The sequence below is a fragment of the Vulpes vulpes genome, chromosome 3 (genome assembly GCF_048418805.1).
Source record: "Vulpes vulpes isolate BD-2025 chromosome 3, VulVul3, whole genome shotgun sequence".
Lineage (NCBI taxonomy): Eukaryota > Metazoa > Chordata > Mammalia > Carnivora > Canidae > Vulpes > Vulpes vulpes.
This window is the reverse complement of record NC_132782.1, coordinates 66,765,802-66,771,949: the sequence shown is the minus strand read 5'-3', so window position 1 is coordinate 66,771,949 and position 6,148 is coordinate 66,765,802. Positions and strand designations below refer to the sequence as shown.

At 48.4% G+C, this 6,148-nt stretch overlaps 1 protein-coding gene across 1 annotated transcript in view; it reads right to left on the bottom strand.

The window, feature by feature from the left end:
• Nucleotides 1-435: 435 nt before the first annotated feature.
• Nucleotides 436-6,148, bottom strand: part of SRD5A1 (steroid 5 alpha-reductase 1) — a 77,339-nt gene continuing 71,626 nt past the window's right edge. The window contains exons 7-8 of the transcript XR_012000471.1: nt 2,347-2,526; nt 436-2,221 (exon numbers count right to left, since the gene is read on the bottom strand). The gene's annotated coding sequence lies outside the window, so the exon portion shown is untranslated. The remainder of the gene's footprint in view (nt 2,222-2,346; nt 2,527-6,148) is intronic.

Genomic DNA, 6,148 nt, shown 5'->3' with positions numbered 1-6,148 from the left:
CACAGATAAGCCCAGCTTTTTCCTTCTGTGGCCAAAACCAACTCTTTTCTCTCTATCTTTATGTTAGAGGAGAAGCATGAGAGATTATACTATGCTTTTAGTGATTCATTCTTACAAATAGTTTCCAAAGCACAGACTACCGTGGACTTCCTGTGCAAGAATCAGATATGCTGGTTAAAATGCAGATAGCAAGGGCTCACCTAATCTGCAACTTTCTAAGAGTGAGGTCCAGGAATCTGTATTTTAAGTAAATTCCCTGGGCAATTCTTAAGCACAGTGAAGTTTGAAAATCTCTGCCTAATTCAGGGTTTCCAAACTCAGTAGCTCTCAGAAACTGAATAGTTTATATAAGTAACCGAAAAAAAAAAAAAAAATCCGGGTGTGTGTGCATTAGTCAGCTACTACAGGATAATAAAACACTCCAAACACAGTGGCTGCATGTAAATGTTTAGTATTGCTCACAAGTCTACAGATCAACAGATTGTATGGTTCTTTTTTTCAAAAAAAAATTTTTTTATTTATTTATTCATGAGAGACAGAGACATAGGCAGAGGAAAGGAGGCTGCCTGTGGAGAGCCTGATGGGGGACTCAATCCTGGGACACAGGGATCACCGCCTGAGCCAAAGGCAGATACTCAACCACTGAGCCACCCGGGCACTCCCAACTGTGTGGTTCTGCTGATCTGGGTCAGACACAGCTGACCTTGGCTTACAGATCACTTAGAGGCTGCAGTCAGTTGGCAGATGGGCTGAGACTGGCTGGTCTAGAATGGCCACACTCCCATGGTGAGCAGTTGGCTGGCTGGCAGCTGGGACACCAGGACCAGGGTTGATTGGCCCATGTGTCTCTCATTATCCAGCAGGCTAGCCCCAGCTTGTTCTCACGGTGGCTAAAAGGGTTTCAAGAAAGCCAGCCAACAGGTATGAAGGACTGGCATGCCTGCACCTCATCACCATTCTTTGAGCCCAAGCAAGTGACCAGGCCTTGACAAGATTCAAGAGGTGGGGAAATAGCCCTCACCTCCTAACCAGAGAGGCTGCAGTCACATGGCAAGGGGTGTGGGATGCCAGGGGCAGACAATGGAGACCCCAGTGTGACCTGAATGAGGAGGAGCCAGGACCCAGGAGAAGAGAGCACTTGCCTGATGTGAAGAGGTGTAAAGCGACTCTTCTACAGCTGGCAGGAATGCAGGACCTGCCCAAGGTGTCAGCAGTGTCCATTCTCATGAGAACCCAGACAAGCAGGCATGAGCCTGAATTCTGCTGGTTCAAAATGTCGACCTCCAAGCAGATGCTGCTGGTTGCCCACACAAGTCCTTTCGCCCCACCACCCAGGACCCCCAAGAGCCCTGGTTCTGCTCAAGTATTTGCATGGCCAGGTGTACAGAAAGGGTCTCTGGCTCTCCCAATGGTGTCATTCTTTCTGCCAATGCCAACATAAGTTCAATGTACACCTCCATTCTAGAGGAGAAGGCTGCTGGGACACTCTTGGGAAAATCTTCCAGATGAAGAAGAAGAGACGTGCCAGAGGACACTCCCTGCTTCACGAGTGGACATGGTTCTATCTGCGTAGGATGCCTGGCATCATTGCAGCCCCCTTGAGGCCAGAGAGGTGACAGCATCCTGGCAACCAGGCCAGAGGAGGGAAAGATGGCCCAGACTGCCCCAGCAAGCAGCAGAATTGACCACACCACAGCCCCCTGTCAAGCCCCCGCCACCCCGTCCCCCTGCCCCTAGCATCCAAAGTGATAAACTCTCACGAGTTGCTGCATGTTCTGGGCAGGCCACACTGTCATTTGTTGCAGAAAGCACCTTGACACAGCAACCAATTCAGAAAATGCTAAGACCTGGTGAGTCATGTCTATCTTGTGGGTAATCTCTGGCCACTAGAAGGCAAATAATATGATGGGGTAGGGCAGGTGGTGGTTCATCTGCACCATGCCCTAGTGGTTCTGTGTTCAGCCATGAAGAAAGGTTTTCTTCAGAGAGGTAGGTTCCTGCCTGCAAGGGTGGATGCTGAGCTCTATGAAAGTTTCAGGCACCAGTGCCACTCATTAAAGGAAATCCTGGGGGATCCCTGGGTGGTGCAGCGGTTTGGCGCCTGCCTTTGGCCCAGGGCGCGATCCTGGAGACCCGGGATCAAGTCCCACGTCGGGCTCCCGGTGCATGGAGCCTGCTTCTCCCTCTGCCTCTTTCTGTCTCTCTCTCTCTCTCTGTGTGACTATCATAAATAAATTTAATTAATTAATTAATTAATTAATTAATTAATTAATTAAAGGAAATCCTGGGAGTGAGTTTTCCTGCAAAACAATCTTCCTTTGGTCCTATGGAAAGTTTCAAACTTACATAACGTTGGAGAGACTGGGCAGCCCGGGTGGCTCAACGGTTTAGCGTAGCCTTCAGCCCAGGAGTGATCCTGGAGACCTGGGATCGGGTCCCACGTTGGGCTCCCAGCATGGAGCCTGCTTCTCCCTCTGCCTGTGTTTCTGCCTTTCTTTCTCTCTCATGAATAAATAAATAAAATCTCTAAAAAACAAACAAAAACATTGGAGAGACTACATGTGTTGAACCCCTTCAAGAACTGTCAATTCAAGGTCACATTTGTTCACCATTGTCCTCACCTGCTTTCTCTATCTCCGATGATTTTGAAGCAAACCCCTGATTATATGTCCTTTCACCCATAAATAACTCAGTATGCTTCGTAAGTAAGCATATTTGTTTTGAAACATAACTACATTACCACATCAAAGTATTAACTAATGGCTTACTTAATATCATAATATCTGATCCATGATAAATGTCTTTGATTACCTTATAAAACTTTTATTGGTGGTTTTGTCAAAATAAAAGATCTGTATATTGCAACTGATTGATTTGTACCTTCTAATGCTTTTAATCTGTTCTCTGTCATCTTTTGTTGGGGAAGGGGGAGTAAACTGTTGTTCAAAAACATGGTTCATTTGTCCTACAGTCTGGATTTTGCCAATTATGTCTCCCTATGGTATCATTTAACACGTTCCCTGTCATCTATATTTTTTGTAAATTGACCGTTGAATCCGCGTTCGGTCTCACTGCAGAGGTGCTGCTGTGTCCCTCCTGAGGCTCACAGCATCTGGTGCTCTCTTTGGTGACATGAGTGTGAGCTCCTTCGATGAGCATTGCCTCAAGCCCTGCTCCAGTGTTTCTGTGGTAGGAAACATCCCCTTCAAACCACACAGGATCCCAGGACTGCCCCTCTCACGGAATTTGAGAAGCAGATGCCCTGCAGATGGTCAGCTCAGACTCTTTGCTTTCCGGATGAGGAATCTGAGGCTGGCCCACAACCAAGGCCCAATAGGGACAACCAGAGCTGGGGGCTCAGCTCAGCAAAACAAGTCCTACGAATGGGACCCCACAAAAAATTAGCTTTGTTATGTCACCTGGAATATGACACAATGGAACATGGGAGAATTGGGGGAGTGGTCTGTAGGGAATGTAGAAAGAGGGTTCCCCCAACTTATGTTTTGACTCTCTTTGTCCAAGGAGGCACGCCTTCATCCTGGTAGGCACACATGGTCTTTCACCAGAAAGTGAGCTCTATTGAGGGGGGGGGCGGCGGGGGGCGGGGGCGGGGGGGAGAGGGGCAGGGAGGACCTCAAAAGGCTCCACCTAAAAAAGGGAGGGAGGGGGTAAACTAGGTGAGGAGGTGGATATGTTAATTAGATTCACTGTAATCATCGTGTTGCTGTGTAGAGGTGTATCAAATCACCATGTTGTGTACCTTAAATAGATGGAATTTTGTATATATTTGTTGTATACCTTAAATACATACAATTTTTATTAATATAAATGAGATTGAATTTTTTAAAAAGTTCTTACATAAGTTACAGCACATTTAAAAACATTGTCTTGAAAAAGCAGAAAATAAATATTTGACAGTGTTTCAAATTAATATTAAATATTAAATAGGTATAAAGCAGAGAATATTGGAAGTCTGTGAACACAGAAAATGATAAGTCTCAGTTGTCAAATGTGATACCAATTTGTGTAGAAAGTCCTGTTTCCCCACAGTGTGACATAAATGAAGTATTAGGCATATTCTCCACTTTAAAAGTCTCAGTGATAACTCTGGTTTCTCTTCAGATCAATAAATCTTCTACCTTTTCCATGTCTCAATGATGAAAATTAAGGAATAAAGTAGTGGTAAATATTTGGAGCCTAATTAAAAAAACAAGTTTCCACCTGGAAGTAGGAGAAATGGCCTTGTTTCTCCCCAGAGTGACCTTCCCCCTGCCCTGCTCTCCTTCTCATCAGGGCAGGGCACCTGGAAATGAAAATTCCAGGCTGTGCTCCCAACTGGCTCTCCGTTCCCTTCCTGGTGAGCTGATTCCACCCAGAGCCAGAGCCAAGAGGTCTTGTCCTCCTGCAATAAGTAGAGGGCCTGGGCTTGTGCTCCAGGAGGCCCACGCTGGCCCCGCTGTGACCCCACCGGCCCCTCAGCCTTTGTTCCCTGGCTGCCCCAGCTCTAACCCTCATTCCCTCATCAAGGAAGGAGGGTGGTGTCTGCTGCCTGTGACCCTTTCTCTCAGAAAAGCAAAAATGTCAAACTCCCACACTAGACTTGCCCCTGTATCTCCTTGACTGGAACTGGTTATTAGGCTTCCCTTACCTGCATGAAAGGCTGGGATGTTAAGATACAGAATGATCCAGAACAGCCTAGGCCAATGTCAAGATACTGCTTGTGTTGGGCATATGCCACGTTGAAAAAGAGTGGAGTCTGTTCACAGAGGAGCAGCAGCGGGTGGGTATCCTGTAGGCCCTGAATCTGGTCTGAACTTGGTCCCTACAACTTTGCTTCTGAGAGCCACTTTGGACAAAATCTAGTTTCAGGTTAACACGGACTAGGGTGACCTCATCAAGATGACTTCTTGTGAGGTGCCCTCTGACTTCTTGTGAGGCTTAGCAGATGATTCCGCCTGCTTCATGACCCTAGAGCAGGACTTCTCACTCAATGGGGCCCATTTTGTTTCCTGGGGAATGTCCGGCGATATCCAGACACATCTTTTTTATTGTCAGGGCCCATGTGTAGTTGTTGAGGCCCTGTGGTGTCAGGCACACAGACAACCAACCCCGTTTCTGTGCCAAGTGTCCTTGATGCAGAAAACACAAAAACACAGTGGCATGCATGGTGGGCAGGTTATTGGGTGGGGGGGGGGGGGGTGAGGAGGATACTGAGGAGGTGTTGCCAGGCTGATCCTACAAGATGAGGAAGAATTAAGCCAACAGAGGGAGGTAGAGGGTAGAGAGATGGAAGGAGGTTCCAGGAGGAGGTGGTGAGAGAAGCAGCCCTGAGGACAGAAAGGCCCCGCTGCTCCTGTGGCTAGGCCCTGTGGTGGCTACGAGAGAACCAACATGAGGCCGGCGGTGTGGACCGAAGCAGGCATGGGAAGACCGTGTGCCATGTGAGACCACTCAAAGGCTGTACTGGGAGGTGCCCCTGGAGCCTCACAAGGAGCCCCTGGAAGAAAGGTGTACACCCAGGAGCAGATGGGACTGACTTGGGCTTTGAGAGGCTCACTCTGCCTTGGTAGCTGGAACAGTGATGGAAATGAAATAAATCTTGGCTGAAGGTGAGGTGGAGGTGGGGAGGACTTGGAGAGAGGTACACAGACAGCAATGGGCACAGCGTCAGCTCCAGAAGAAATATCTAGGAGAGGAGAGATTCAGCAAGTAGCCATCATTTTTGGAGGGAACAACCTAAAGTCCCAGCACATGGCCAAGTCAGTTCCTTTCTTATTCACACCCAGCCCAGTGTGGGTCTGTGATGGGTCCTGGCCATGACAGGGAGGCTCCACTCCATGTAGTCATTCAGGGACCCAGCCTTCTCCATCCAGAAGTTCTGCAGTTCCCCTGGGCCCTGCCATCCCCTGAAGAGTGCCGGCCTGAGAGGGAATATACAGGGCCAGAGGTCCTGCTGGAGGCCTAGGGGCCAGGCCTGTGGTGGCCCCACACAGAACTCGGGCCTGTGGCCCCACCTCATATGGCAGAGTCTCCAAAGTGTCGTCAAGCTGAGAGCCCAGAGCAGGAAGGAAACGGGTCTGGCCAACAGACACTACTGACTCTGCCACAAAATGTTTCAGACGTAAAATCATCATCGGGCCCCATAACT